Source organism: Apus apus, chromosome 3 (assembly GCF_020740795.1).
Source record: "Apus apus isolate bApuApu2 chromosome 3, bApuApu2.pri.cur, whole genome shotgun sequence".
NCBI classification, from domain to species: domain Eukaryota; kingdom Metazoa; phylum Chordata; class Aves; order Apodiformes; family Apodidae; genus Apus; species Apus apus.
In genome coordinates, this window is record NC_067284.1 from 18,426,118 (window position 1) to 18,442,088 (window position 15,971).

General features: G+C 39.3%; 1 long non-coding RNA gene across 2 annotated transcripts in view; it reads left to right on the top strand.

Moving 5' to 3' along the window:
* LOC127383078 (uncharacterized) overlaps positions 1-15,971 on the top strand; it is a 67,199-nt gene that overhangs the window by 25,381 nt on the left and 25,847 nt on the right. The gene's annotated exons all lie outside the window — the stretch shown is intronic.

The window sequence follows — 15,971 nt, forward strand, 5'->3', positions numbered from 1 at the left end:
TTCACATTTATAATTTCAGAATGGAAGATTTTATTACTTTAAAAATTAAAACCAAACTTAACTTTTAACTTCCTTTTTGGTTCCCATTTTAGCATCTCTTGACATTACCCCCGTGTTGGCAGGAGGTGTCATGTTACTGGACTCTCAAGAAAAAGTTTCCTGGCACTAGTATCAACAGCACTAGGACAGATTCTCTATTACGAGGAGGGTGTATATGTTACCACGCTTCTTAAATTTGTTTTTTGACCTCTGCTGAAGTGTCTAAGGGTGATGACAGACTCGTTTCTGATACTGTCCTGCATCAGCTCCAGTGTAGCTTGTGTAGCCTGCTGGGGCTGTGAGCAAATGTTGGTTGCTGCAACTTTGAGGAGAGAGCAGGGTACTTCTAGCTAGGAACATACCAGGATAGGAAAGAAAGTAAACATCATGGCTTTTTCATCCCATCACAAGGTGCTCTGATTATTTTGCATAGCCTCCCAACAAACAGCCTGTGTGGCACCTGCTGTCAGCCCTTTCTTTGAGTTTGTGTTCAGCGCAGAGGTAAAATTGGGATGTTGCTGAACCCTGACTGACATGTCAGTTGTTCAGATAAGACCCACAGAATTGCAGTGCAGGACAAAAATATCTCCAGAAAGGAAGTACCCGAGCTGCTTACATCCCTTTCTCTCTCTTTAATACTTTGGCAGGCTTTCATTTAGCTTGATCAGGAAGTTAATATGGGGTGTTAGCTGGAGAGGCCACTTGCATTGAATAATCTGAAATACTAGCTGCCTGCTCTCATCTTTATCCAGAAAAGGCACAGGCAGAACTGCAGGTAATCACTTGGATTTTGGAGTTGTTTTTTGGTTTTTTTTTAATGTTTTTTTTTTTCAATGGTGCTTCTAAGATTTGCTGTTGTTGTAAGACTTAGAAAAGAAAATTAAGCTTCCATCCGCGGACTGATGGTTGGGTCTAGAAGGGTTTTTTGCAAACCACTTTTTGTGAGAAGTAGCCTGCTGATATCTGTATCAGAGAGAATCTCCCGAGGTGAGTGGCACCAGTCCAGGTTAGCACAATGATTCACAGCCCTGAGCAGGGCAACAGGATGCAATTTAGCAGCCTCAATGGGGGAGGAGGCATGGAAACTCTTTAAAATATTATTGCCATTGCCAGGCCATTTACTTACAAAAATTCTCATGCTGGAGCCTGTCTCTGCCCTTATCTTCTGTTGCTGACCCTCGAGTTTCTTCCTTCCTGCTTTTTTGATGGAGCCTGGATATCCGCGTTGCCTCTTAACTGACGCTTCTTTGCCTCCTGTTTCCTACCAGTGTCTGTCATAGTCATCAGGTGGGTTGTAAGGCTGAAGTAGAAACAAGAAAAAGCATGAGTTTTTTTCTCTTATGCCTGCTTGCCTGGTATTACACACTGACCATATAATGTTACATGTTTGATTCATAGGCAAAGTGCATGACAGGAGCAGCTTTCTGCTTCATTCCTATGTTAGTAACTGAGAGATTGAAAACATCTCAATCACCAGATGGACTTGAGTTTTCAAAAAACTTTGTCAAGCTTAGATTTTATTTTTTTTTATGTTCTGCTCTTGGATTCTAGTTGTCTGTATTTATTTGTGTAAGTATGGAGTACGGCATGTACTATTTTTGATCACTGTGTTGTTTCACTTAAAATAATAGACTAATACTTAGCAGCATGCTACGTGGTGACAGGTTGATCCTAATTGAATAAGGTTCTCAAAATGCCTATACAGTGAATTACAGATGGTGCAGAACCCTTGTAAATACTTTAGCTACCCCTGCCCTCATACTGCCCAAACTTTGTGAAAACAAAGTTTTTCAGTGCATTTAAAACAAACCCAAAAAACCATAAGCAACAACAATAAAAAAGTGTTCCTTTTTTTTATACTGGTGCTCTTTGGGCTGTTTGTGTGCCTATGTAAGTTAGGCATCAAGAGATGGAAATACAGAACTGTTGCTAAATCGGTACCTTTCAGTTCCTTTGTTCAGCATAAGATTTCCTTTACCACAGTAAAATAGATTTGGCTTTTAAAGAAGCCTCTTTACAAAATAAGCATTAAACACTGATACATTTTTTTAGTTAGTTTCTACTTTTGCATGGAAAAAAAATACTGTTTGGGTTTGTTTTTTTTTTTCTTCAAACTATTTTTCTTCCGAAGTATCCAAAACTCTCCTATCACTGAGATTGCTGTTTCTGTAAACACTATCCATGGGTTGGCTCCAGGATTCTGTTTGTTGAGCGCATGAGTTGGGAGACTCCCTTCCAACTGAGGAAATGGGCTGATGCATTAAGCTCTCACTGGAGATAGTTCACATGCACAGAAGCTATATCCTCTGCAGGAAAACAGAGCCTGGCTTCATGCCACAGCGTGTTCGTGATGTTAACGAGTGGGAGAAGCCTTGTGTTCGTTGCCTGCTTCAGCAGTAATCTGCTAATTCAGGGGAAGGAGTGAGAAAACAAAGTGAGGTTTGATGAAATTTAAATGTTATACTTAATCTTGCTAGCACATGGAGAGAGAAGCTTTGTGTTGTGATGGTGGGGAGGAGGAGCTATTGAATTTACCTGAAATCTGTGAATTGGGAAGAGGCAGATCAAATGACACCCAGACCAATACCTTATTTCAAATACATCATCTTTGCCAAGCAGAAACCTCAGCTGAGTTCCTGTAAAACTGAAGCCCTGCTTGTTTTTATCCTGCAGCAACTGTTGTTTAATACAGATGAGCAACTTGATCTTGGGTTGCTCATGTACTGTAGTGATGAGCCTCACTAAAGTACTAATAAAGAAGTTTTAAGCCTACTGCCTATTTAGGAGAAAAGAAAGTATGTTCAGATGAGTTTTGTTACTGTATGTTCAAGTGGTGAGTTTAAATCCTTTTTCAGTTTCAGGGTTGCAGCTTCAAGCAATACCTATTATTGCTCTCACATTTTTTCTTTGGTGTTGCTGATTTGGCAAGCTGAGCCTAAAATGGGTTAAGTGACTTTATAAATGGTCAGTCAGATATTCAATGTGACTGCAACACACAGTGGTGCTGAGCACTGTGTTTTCTGTGAGATCCCTCATGTAGTTCTGGATTGCAAAGGAGAGATGCACAGGAGTGATCGTGGGGCAAGGCAGCACTGGTGGGGCTGGTAAGCGAGTAACACCAGTTCGTTGCTGAAATCTTCTTTGTAGGCAATGTGAAGAAGGGAGGATTGTGAGGGAGGCTGTGGAGTTGGAAATTGCGTTTCTGTTAAGATGCAATGTAGAGGAAAGCACAAATGAAACTGTAAGGTGGGGAGTAGAGGCTGACAGCGTGTGATAATTGGAGGTAAATAAGATGGCTTCATAGGGGAAAGACGATTCTAGACTTTGATAGGCCTAGATCATGACAGTACCTGCTGTTTGATTGAACTGAGTAAGGGGTAGCCTTAAGGGGATTCCAAGGGATGTTGTCTTAGACTGTTCCTTCTGGCAGTAGTTTTCTGAATGTATTACAGTCACAGCAAGATTTTTGCCTTTTCTTCATTGAAGGTTGTGTAAAAATGAACCTGGAAGAGGAAAAGTCACTGGATGAGACAGAAACGTAAGGATCAGTTGAAAAGGCTGAAATTCAGATTTCATGCATAAAAGAATCTGTAAGACTGGGTGTTTGGCTGGGTCTGTGGAGTTGCAAGCATTAATGATGTGTTTGAGTTGGCAAGTGTATTTTTCTAGAAGTGATGGAGAGATGATGAAAGATTTCATCTGTAATGATGGACACATCATTGGAGTAGAGGCAGTTTTCCAGACCATGTTCACAAAGGTGGTGTTTTTTTTTTTAAATTGCAAAGTAGGTCACCCACAGACTGGTTGTCCAGATGAGCTCTTCAGGATCTCCAGTTTAAAAACAAATGGAGGATCTTCTGATAGAGACTGGGGGGGGGGAGAGGGGGAATGGGAAAAAAAAAAGGGGGGAAAAAAAAAGAGTAGCTGAATAAGACAGCTAGGTCTGGACCATCACAGAAAAGATCTATGACAATTCAAAATACATGGAAAGGTGCAAATATCTTTGGACTTTGGCAAGAACACTATTAGCTGAGTCAGCCTGAAGAAGGTCTAGAATGGAAATAGAAAAGTGAAACTTGAGGCCACTACTGTGCTTAGAGATTAAATGAAAATCTGGGTAGTGAATAAAGGGGTGAGGAGACTGAAGGATCTAAGATGGGGAAAATAGCTAAAGGATGGAAATTCCCTAATAATGCACACATTTCTATAAAATTTATTTTTAAATCCTTAAAAAAGGGATGGTATTAAACCAAATTGAGCCAACAAAACTATTTTAACATGGTTATGGTAACCATAAGTGTTAGCAATAGGAAGTGGTTCCTGCATTGCTTAATTCTTGCTCTGTGAATTTAATAGCACTCTTAAACCAACAGCAGCAAGGAAAACTGACTGTACGAGTCTTTCAAGCATTGTGCCAAACCTCATTCCTACTTTTTCACATAAAAATGACAACATTCCTTAAAAGCATCTCTATCTAGAACTTTTTTCCATAGAGGGGAAAAAAGATGCATCCATCATACTCCATCTGCTCGGTCATGCAAATGCTGCCTTGTAACTGTTGAAATGCCAGCCTCTATTAAAGTAGAATCATCGAATCATAGAACTATTCAGGTTGGAAAGGACCCTTGGGATCACTGAGTCCAACCATCATCCCTACTCTACAAAGTTCTCCCCTAAACCACATCCACCAACACCATATCCAAATGACCCTTAAATGCATCCAGGGATGGTGACTCAAATACCTCCCTGGGCAGCCTATTCCAGTGTCTAACTGCTACTTCTGTGAAAAAAAATTTCCTGATGTCTAGTCTGAACCTCCCCTGTTGCAGCTTGAAGCCATACCCTCTTGTTCTATCGCTAATTACCTCTGAAGAGAGACCAGCACCAGCCTCTCTACAATGTCTTTTCAGGTAGTTGGAGAGACTGATGAGCTCTCCCCTCAGCCTCCTCTTTCTCAAACTAAACATTCCCAGCTCCTTCAAGTGTTCTTCATAAGATTTATTCACTAGGCCCTTCACCAGCTTCGTTGCCCTCCTCTGTACTTGCTCCAGCACCTCGATATCTCTCTTGAATTGAGGTGCCCCAAACTGGACACAATACTCCAGATGTGGCCTCGCCAGTGCTGAGTACAGGGAGACGATCACCTCTCTACTTCTTCTGGTCACACTATTTCTAATATAAGCCAGGATGCCATTGGCTTTCTTGGCCATCTGGGCACACTGCTGGCTCATATTCAGCTGCTTGTCAATTAGAACCCCCAGGTCCTTTTCTGCCAGACACTTTCCAGCCACACTTCCCCAAGCCTGGAGTGTTGCCTGGGGTTGTTGTGGCCCAAGTGCAGGACCCGGCACTTGGCCTTGTTGAACCTCATACCATTAACAAGTCTCGAAGCTTGAATGCCATTTGGTGCAATTCATTCAGCAGCAGATCTAGCTGCCTGGTGGGCGTAGAGAACATGTTAGAGGCTAGCTGAACATAGTTTAGGTAATTTAGAGAAGGGTGCAAAAACCCCTTTGATGCTCAGGTGTGAACTTGTAATTTAGAGATATTAGGAAATGAAGGTGCGCTGAATAGTAACTGACTGTAAGCTGCTTTGTACTTAAATTTTGCTGCTGATGGGAAATCTTAAGTAAACTTCTAAGCGCAGCTCTGCAGTTCTGCTGCTGCAGAAGTTGAAATTTTTCTTTCCTTTCTTAAAACTTGATTTTTAAGAAGTTGCATTTCGTAGGGAAGAGGGGGCTGCTATTCTATTATTCCTGCATAGTGTGCAAGCTGGCTGTTCAGTCATGTACTCTTGATGCTAGTAATGTTCCTGAGATTTCCTGAAGACAGCGTGACTGGAATAGTACTTGTCACCTGGGCATATCAAACTTGGACTGAGCAAGGAGCACATGTAAAACAGAGGCACTTGGGGTTGTTTTTTGCATGTTCTGAATGTGCAAAAAGTGGAGGAAAAATTACTTGCAGAAGAGCTGTTGTAGAAACAAGTGTTTACGTGTAGAAAATTTGAGGGAGAGAAGCTAACAGAGAGAAACTATGAGCCTCAAGGGTCTTTGTTACAATTAGAGCCAAGACTCATGAATTAAAAATTCCAGTTTATAGAGTGCATGTAAATTACCTCTTGTTTTAACCTGACAAAGACTTGCAGTTGTATGGATGAAAATAGGAATTGTGCAAAGGTTTTGTGATGAAACTCAAAAGCAAGGTGAAACATGCTTGTAGGTTTTAATGATGCACTTAGTCAGGTTTGCAACAGAACTTGTTTCACTTCAGAGGCCTTGATCAGACTCCTTGGAGAGAAACTTCCGAGACTACGTAGCTCATCTGAATCAGAGGGGGAGGTTCCAGGACCCAGTTTATGTATGAGATTAGAGGCACTCTTCCTTTAGACATAATTCTTATACTTTGTTAGATGGATTGGGGGTTTGGTGAGAAGCGATTTACTTCAGATTCATTTTTTTGCAGTTGCTGCTGCTCAACTAGGTAGTTTGTACTTCATCTCCCCTCCAGAATGATGTAAGGTAAATCTTCTAGGATGCTGTCTGTCTCTCTGCTTTCTGTGTCTCTTTTCTATATTAATATCCAAGTTGTCCAGCATCTACATTAAGAAAACATAAATGCTTCAATGCCTCTGTGTATCTGGTTGTTGGGTTTTTTTTGTTGCCCTTCCAGATTCACTTGATTCAAGATACAAAATTATGCAGGGGGAATCTAAGACTGTGGTAGGCTTAAAACTAGATTATGTTTAGGACGGAGAAGTGGTTTTCTTTGGATTTTGATGGTTTTCATTCTGTGCGTTAACACTCTAGAGTAAGTCCTGCTCTTTATTTAAGTAGCCTGTGAAACTTTTCTAGTTAGTAGCTTTATTAGCAAAGTGTGTAACTGAATTTGGACATTGAGCAGCAGAACTTTTTTGTGACATGTCTGTCTTGCTGAATCTAATTTGGACCATTAAGAAATTGTAGAATTTTTATATTTGCATGAATAAATGAGATTAATGCAACTGTTCGAATTTTCTAAGTGAAATTACCTCAGTTGGGGTTGCTACAGAGGCACTTTCCTTACAACTCCTGTAAAAAACTCAAAGAAACAGGGAGAAGGTGGAAGGAGTCTCTGCTGTAGCACAAGGACAATCATGCTAATGCTTGTTTTGCAGAAAAGCTATCTTTAGTTTAGTAACATCATTGCTAAATATTCCCCAACACTTTGAAGCATAATCTAAGGAGACTAGAGCTATTTAGGAATAGAGGAAATGCAGACATGGGGGACAAGAACGCATGCTATGGCTCAAGAGGCTGATGAGTGTGAGAGGAAGGAGAGCGTTGAACCTTAATTAGAGATTATTTAATATCAAACTCTTTCTTGATGTCCTGCAGTATAGAAACTGATGCCTATTCCTACAGCTTTGTTTTTGTTTTTTTGCATGTTGATAATATGCAAATGAGATCATATGGCAGGCCTCAAGGCTTGCTTCTCAGGACGAAAGTGAGACTTTCTATTTTGTGTGACTCTTTCAATTTAGGACTGAGGGCAGGGCAGGATTTGTGTATCGGAATAGTTGGGGGTGGGAGTCGTGATGTTGGCTTTAAATAAGTAAGCCTGGAGTGGAAGGTTGAACTAGTAATTCTCTAGGCTTTACTGACATCTGGTGGCAGTTTATATAATGATAAACTATTTAAAACGCTTTTCTTTCAAAGGTGGGGCAATTACCTATGTACAGTCTGCTTGCTTTTGTATTTCAGGCTCCTCTATTCCATTTTTTGGCTTCTATACGGTGGCTGTTCTTCTCCCACTGTCTGCCAAGGGTTGAGAGTACTGTGGTAAATTCAGTCAGTCTACCACAGAATTACTTTTCCACCTTCCCTTTTAAAATGTTGAAATGCCTTCTGCAAGTCATATCTAACCCGGGAAACCTTGAATGGGAAATAGGAGGTTGTACCTGTGAGAGTGGAGCTGCCTTCAGCAGTGGCTAGGACTAGATGACCTCCTGACATGTTCACACTTGGATTATTCTATTATTTACTCTTTCTTGCTTTGAGAGTGCAGCTCCATGACTTAGTTTCTGCAGTTTATGCTTTTGTTTCTACTGCTGGATTCATTGTTGAGCCAGCACCAGGCTGTTCTGTTGCTTGCAGAGTTACCTGGCACTCTGACTAGCTTGGCAACTTGATTAAAGGACAGGGATTTCCCTCTTCCACTGTGTGGCTTAGTGGGGTCCAATCTGCAGCCTCAGTCAATGTGTAACATTGGTGGAGTTTTTTTAGAAGTTCTAGTTCTGAGCGCAGAACTAGTGCAAGTTGATTTGCTGCTGACCAGAGATATGTTTTAAAAACAGCTTGAGAAAGAAACCTTTTAATTCTTGCAGTTTTGCCATCTTTGCCCTTGCAGTTCATATTACTTTGTAGCAGACTGGAAGGTGAAGGTGATCTTTACCTTCATATTGACTTTATCTTTTCAGGCTCTTGCAAAACTCTAGGCCTTCTTATGTATGGTAAAGTGGGGCATGCAATTTCATAGTCCCCCTCTGTCTGGCTGCTGGTGTTGTAGTTCTTTGCCTTGACCAAAGGGATCCCCAGTAGGTATTTTTGTGACTGCAAGAACTGGGCTTTGAGATATGAAGCCTGATTTCCAGAAGCACTGGAATGGGTTGCAATTAACAGTAGAGAAGAAAATTGTACAGTAACTTTCGTCCAACTGGCTCATACTTTGTGCCCAAAGAACAGCCTTTTCTTCTGACCAATATACTGTGCTATAAATTATTTTAATATAATTGTGAGAAAAGTACCAGTAATGAGGCACCCTTCTATGGGTTAAGCTCTCAGGTAAAGCTGTTCTGCCTTTTCAGCAGCAAATTGACTTTTCTTAAAGTAGGTTATTGTGATTTGGCAAGATGAGTCAGGTCCGCAGTCACTTGCATGTGTTTTCCTGCACATTCTTTGGGTTTTTAAAGTAGAAACTATTAATCTAGTCCCAATGTGTTTCTTACATTGTTTCTAAAACCTGTTTAAGGGGAAAATTTTTTTCTCTTCTGAGAATTTTGGCTTCTACATGAGCAAAACTTTTTTATGTATAATTAAATTCTTTGTTTTTTGTTTGTTTTTCCCTTCCACCCAGAGACCATATATTTAAGAAAATTGAATACTTGATCTGTTTCTGAGAGAAACATCTAATCTCAAACATCTAGACTGCTATTAACAGTCATCTGTTGTTGTATAACTGGACTAAAATTTACCAAACCATGTATTGAAAAGCATTTTTTTTCTTACAGTATCCAAAGGTGCCCCGGAACCATCATTCCTTTGATAATTAAAAATAAACCAAATACTGTAGGTATTCCTCTAAGCCATCAGTCTAGGATTTTGCTTTTAAATTGTGCTAAAAACTGCCCATCCTTCAGACTGCTTTTACTTGTGGAATGCAAATGGAATATGATCGTTTGTTAATGTGTTTTTGTCCACTCATTAAAACAGTGAACTCTCCTTTTCTGCAGGCACAACTTCAAGAGACTCACAAGGGCTTTGGAGTGAACTGACAGGAAGCCTTGTAACACCACAGTGGTGATAGCAGTGGCTGTCTTCTGGAGATGCTGAAGCTCAGCTTTAGTGTGAACTTCTTTCCTACACCTCCCAGCTTGTGCACAAAGGACTTAACATTGATTTTGATTCATATGGGATAAAATAGTCATGGGTATGGGGTTTTTACCTCGCTTTACTTGATGTTTGCATGTTTCCTGCTGTCAGTGAAGAAGTCTGTACTAGGTCTGCTGACATTTGGTCTGTTTTCAAGAGGTCTGAGTGACAGGTACTGTAAACATCCTACACTCTCAGCTGTGGAAACTAAGAAAGCTGGGAGAAGGCTGTTTACTCTCTCTGCCTTGGAAATCATCTGGAGGATAAGGATGGAATATTGTGAACTCTGATTGTATTTCTGACAACTTGTATTTCATATTTTACATTGTGGTGTCAGTAAGCAAATAATAGCATTATATCATGTCATCAGTGTCTTGTGTTCTGACTGAGGTCAGAAGGGCCTTTCAATATGCTTTAGCTGCACTGCAGGCTTGAAGGAAACTTAAATAGTAGCAATAATACATGACAATACTTTCATCCTTAAGTGGTGACTAAAACAGTCCTGTCATGCCGTTTGTTTGAAGGTGGTGTTATGTACAGGTCACAGTGTAGACAATTTTGGGTTGATACATCAGTAGTGTATTTAATAAAAATCATCCTTAAGTGTTTTGTTCTTGTTTTCTAAGATTCACTCAGTTCTTGTGTCCAGCCCAGTAGGGCACTTCAGTTTATTTTCTAAGAAATTCAGAGGTGTCAAAACTGATTAACTCCATCTCTAAATTAATTGGATTAAAGATACAAAGGTAGCTAACTTATGTTTTCCTGTTGCTGTTCCCTGCTGTTCCCTTGCCCTCCACACTGTATTATTCTTTGTGTTTTGTCTTGGCAATCTTTTTCTTCCTCTTACTCTACTTGTTTATTTCATTCTATTTGCTGTTAGCTAAGTAGAGCTTTTCATTTTAAATGCAGAATAAGCTGAAAAAAAATATCTTTTTAAATCTGATACCCTGCTGGCATGATCAAAATACTCATGAAGTGCAGTTTTGCAGCTTTTCTTAGCAGTGACTTTGATCAAAAGGATATTGTTCCACCCCCTTTTTTTAATTTATGGAAGGGGACACCTTTTGTGCTCTTTTAAAACATTTTTCATAATACAGTTGAATTCAAAGATCACCTCCTATCTCCTTTCGCAGTAGCATTTTTATTTCTTCAGATTCTACTGCTTCAGCTTTTTAGCAAAGGCATTTAAATGTAAAATATTTGAAATAACGGCTCCTCTGAGAAGTTAAATATCAGGCTCTGGAAAGTAATGGAAGTGGGAAGACAACAGGAGAATGGTAAAAGATCATGTAAGGATTTGAAGTAGTACTTCTACAAAATGAACAACAAAAGAATTCAAAGTGGCAGGGCTAAAAAAAGGTAAATTATTTGAAGCAATAATTATTTTTCAGGTTCTGGCTTGTCTTCCTTTTGGAAAAAGGACTTGGAGTCACAGGGTCCCATTAGAGTGCTGTAGCCAAGGAGTAAGCTGATGAGTGGAAAGAAGGTTGAGGTCTGGCTGTGCCGTAACAACCACCAGCGCTTAAGTTTTGTGGGGTTTTGACTTAAGATTTGTGTAGTTATTTCTAAGAAAAGCAGAGTTAGGCTTCTAAAGTGATTGTTTTAAGGAGGCAATAGCTGTTCAGACTAGTCAAAACGATAGAGGGTAGCATTTCCTAATACACATGGTTCCCTTGGCAGAGAGATTTCTGATGGAGCAGTTACATTCTCTACTGTGTGACAACACTGATTGTAGGCTGTGCTGTGGAGGAAGGACAACCTCCTGAAAGGAGGTAACATCCTGAATTTGTGGTGTTTGAGGTTGTGATTTTTTTGTATTGTTCTTACTTAGTTTTGCTTTATGTTTGGAATAATTATTTTGTGTCAATTGGAAAAACTTCGCTATATTTAGCATTACTTATTTGTGCATTTAATAGTGAAATTCCATCTTTAGTTTCATCAGTGTTAGTTGGAACTGTTGGAGGCTTTTTCATACTTTCTTCCTTGGTCATGCTTTCCTGCCCTTTTACTTGTGCTGACATTAATATTTATTTAAACTAATTCAGTGGCTTGACCCCATTGAAAACTAAGTAAGCAAAACACTTTTTTTGTGTGGATCAGCTGTGCTGTGGCCCAAAATGCTACTGAAAATGCTAATTTCTTCAAAAATGCCCACTTGTCTGAAGAGCTGGAACAGTTTATTCTGCAAAGATTATGAAGTTCTAAACCAATAAAATTGTGACCTTACTGGATTTTGTATATTTTTGTAATTTATTTGGTAGTAAATTCTTCAGTTAATGGTATTTGATTGCATTAGCAAAATTATGCTAAAATAAATTCAGATAAGATTGTTTTAATTAAAATTTTTCATTTCTTGAGCACCAGTCATGCTTCTCTTTGAAAGGGTGGTTTGTAAAGTCATAATAATTTAATTGTGTTGGTAATAAGGAGCAACCAGTAATTTTGCTACCTCCAGAACTTTAATTGTCAAGGTATCCTCTGATGTACTTGCACCATACTGAGCACTGTACAAATTGCATTATTTCTAGATCACAGAGGGTTTTTTCCCCCAGGTACAGCTTCCCAAGCCAAAGGCAAATGTTATGTCCTTTTCTTTTGTTAATCACAGACTTCAAAGAGTTTAAGATTCTTTACAGTCTATCAATTAAATATAGAGCTTTCCCATTGTGAAAAAAAATGTACAGGGCTGTTTCAAAAGCTTGGTACCAGTAATGAGCTTTGGATTGGGTCCTGGATAGCTACCACAGCAAGTCATCTGTATAAAACTGCTGATTGTAGGTATGGGCTTTTTTATTTTTTTTTCCTTGAAGGGTGCTTCTGCCAAGATGCAAAAGTGAGTTGCTCCAGCTGATTCTTGGTATCACCCAGGACAATATATTCTTGCATGTTAAACTCAAAGTGCTACATATAACATTTGTGGGTTTTTTTATGAGGAAGATAGTTCTTATTATCATGTTTCCTTATTTCTGTGCTTAAGTTTAATTATTGTAATTTTCTCCTTCTAAACTCTTAACCAGGAAGTGTGAAGCAGAATTTTTTTCCTTTTTATTTTTTTTTAAGATACATTTTTTTATTACATGGTCCTTCTAGGTAATTTTCTAACATTCAGTTTTGGTAATATACAGAGTGACTGTGGGAAGAAAGAATGTGTGGGGAGTCCTTGGGCAGAGCTGTTGCTGCTAGTCTGACCTCAAGGTTTACAAGAAAAACACTGTATTAGAACTTTCAAAGAGCTGCTAGAGAGGGAAAGGAGAGGTGAAGGGAAAGAGAAGTGACTGACTTGTGATCCAAAGGGGGAAAAGTAATATACTGTTGATTTTAAGTGTAAACACTTCTTTGATGGTACAGTGAAAGAGAGCAGCAATTGTCCTTGATTCTTACACAAAAGTTGAGTTCTTTTTTATGCAGTAAATCTTACTGATTCTAATTCAGTGTAGGAGAATGTAAAGACCTAAGACAAGTTATTATGCTTTGAATACCAATATCTAAATAGAAGAAGAAGGAAGAAGAAAAAAAAAAGTGTTTGCTTTGACTGAAGGAAGGGAAAAAAACACATTATATGGACTTCAGTCATAGCTCCCCCTGAAATGGGAGACCCAATTCTAGATTTGAATTTTCTGAATCTGATGACTTAGATGAAAATATGTAAAAGCCACTGTCCTGCAAAATGCAAACAAGTGTGGAACATCTGTAGTACAAATATTATGCATTCATATGCAAACAAAAGATTTTAAAGCTTAATGCTTTTTCTTTGATTCAAGCTTTCTTCAAAATTAGGTTCTCTTTTTAAAAAACCTTTTTGGTAACCTCATTCTCTTAAAAAGCACTTTTAATTAAACAGTGCAAAAGCTGAAGCTTCTTTTATTCTTGTGTGAAACTTCTGGTTCTTGTCAGCTCTGGGCTCCATCCAAGACCTACTTAGCTACAGTTAGGCTTTTGTTTCCTTCTTTTTTGCCTTTGGTTTTAAGGGTGTTAGCATGAATCCCATGGAAATATGCTTTTGTAGCAACTACTTTGCATAATAAGCAAACTTCAACTAAGTGTTGCAGTCGGTAGCTACAGCATACCTTGGAAGAGAAGCTGAGGACTTGCTTATTTTAGATAGTGTAATGTGATAGCTAAATTACACCTTATTTAATTCTCCAAAAGGAGAGAAGAGGGAAGCTGTGTCCTCTTAAGCCTTATGTTTGCAACACTGACTCCACAAGAGGATCTAGTCTTGTTCTCGCTGTGGTTAAAAGGATTTTTTTGCTGTTCATCTGTTAAAATAATTCGGCAGAAAGGTAGGCTCTAATCCTGGTTTTGACAGGTTCTGTGCTTTGTTTTCTCCTCTGTGAAATACGACACTTCCTCTGCAAATGCAGAACCCCACGTTTTTTAGGAGTGTCTCTTTTTGCAGTGAAGCATGTTTCCAGATTGTGCCATCACAAGCTGGTCTGTTTTATTGTGTTCCAGCCTTTCACTGAGTTAGATTGTGCTGCTCACTTGTACTGCTGGATGAGTGGAAGGGACGTGCTTATTACAAGACCTAATGCCATGTTATTATAAAGGCTGCTATAAAAGCTCCCTCTTGTGCTTCTGTTGTGATGCCATCCTCCCACAGGTGCCATGCAGGCATACAGCACCTGTTCTAGTGGTTGTCTCTGTTGCCACTCACAGGAGGAGTGTGACTTAGCAGATAGGTAGGTTTGCAAGAACAGGAGTGACCAAACTTGTTTGCTCTTCGCTGAGAAGTCCTGACACTCGTGAAGAGCCCACAGCCACTCATGTTCATGGCTGCAAATCTGCCATGTTGACTTCTGGGGACCCTGGCCCTTCTGGTGACCATTGCAGAGCCTCCCCTCCGACCCCAGGAAAGGGCTCTTCTGAGGGTATTTACCACCTACTTTCCCTGTTGAAAGTGAAAAGTATCAGCTGCCTTTCACGATCAGCCTTATTGAAGTTTGCATGCTCTTAAAGTCTCAGCAAACATCCAAACTGAGGGGTGTTTGGTGATGCTACAACCTGGGAGACAAGCTCTACTGCTAACAAAGATCTATTTTCTGATACTTCTAGGGGCCTTGTTTTCACTTATGCTTAATGTTTTTCTCTCCTGTAGAGAGGTGTGTGTTAGTCCGTGGTGTTCTTCAGTGGGGCCTCGCTGCTCTGTAGCTTGGATATATGGTTAGAGCTATGTGAACTGACCATGTAGTATGACTTGGTTAGGATAGGAAATGAGCAGGACTGAAAGTTGGAGGACAAAATAAATTTAATGGAAAATATCTGGAAAGGATTAAGGAAATTAAGGAGATTTTAAGAAAATATTGATGGAAAAAAAAATACTGTGAACTTGCTGAGCTCTTCCAAGTGGGGGAGGAAAAGGATAAAAAATGAAGAGTATAAAAGACACACAGTGTGAACTGTCAGTTCAGGAAACTCCAGAGACAAACTGAATGGAAAGTTTTCCCCTGAAGTCCCCGTGGAATTTTTAAAGACAAATCTGAATGGAGAAACAACACGGATTTGCGTCTTTATATTCAGGAACAGAAAAATTATTGGCAGCCAGAAAAGAAACTCCAGATTCTTGGCAGAAAAAGAAAGTGATTCTGCTCAAAGGCTTGTACTGGGTTGATTTAAGGTCTTTCAGGGACAAATCTTAAGATTTTGTATATGTACAATAGAACAAATCTGTGGAAATGCAGAGATGGGAAATGAAAAATGTTGATTAGGGCTTGAAAATATATGTACCTGTATTTGGTTTCTTTGAGTATTTTTTCAGGCTGGAATGATGTCTGAGTATATGCTAAATACACGGTAAGGTAATTACCTCTAAATGAATATATGTGGAAGTCCCTGCATCAGATTGTGGTTTCTTAATTTTAAAAGCAAGACTGATTTTGAATATTTTAACAAAACTGCAATTTCTATTTCCCATTTTAATCTGAAATGAGAGGAAAGGTAGCTCCATGTCATGCTCTCCGAAACTGAAAAATACATGCAAATTGTTTTGGTGCATAAAAGTTCAGAATGGTTTTGTGATTGATGTGGGTGGTTTGATTTTTGTTTTTTTGGTTTGCTTTTTAGGAGAGCATGCTGTTCTTTTGATCTGTTTGTTGCTATAATCATTAAGGTGTTAGGCTGGTTTTACTTGCCTCCCTTCCTTTCTCTGTAATCTGTATTTGTGACTAGTGAAGAGGGGCACGTAAGGATTTTGCTTCAATCCATTTCAGTCAAGATTCCTATGTTGTGCAAAGATTTCTGGTGAGGCCTTCACAGGCTTTTCAATATTGCTGATTTAATACCATTCTCTATTTCTGTGGGGAT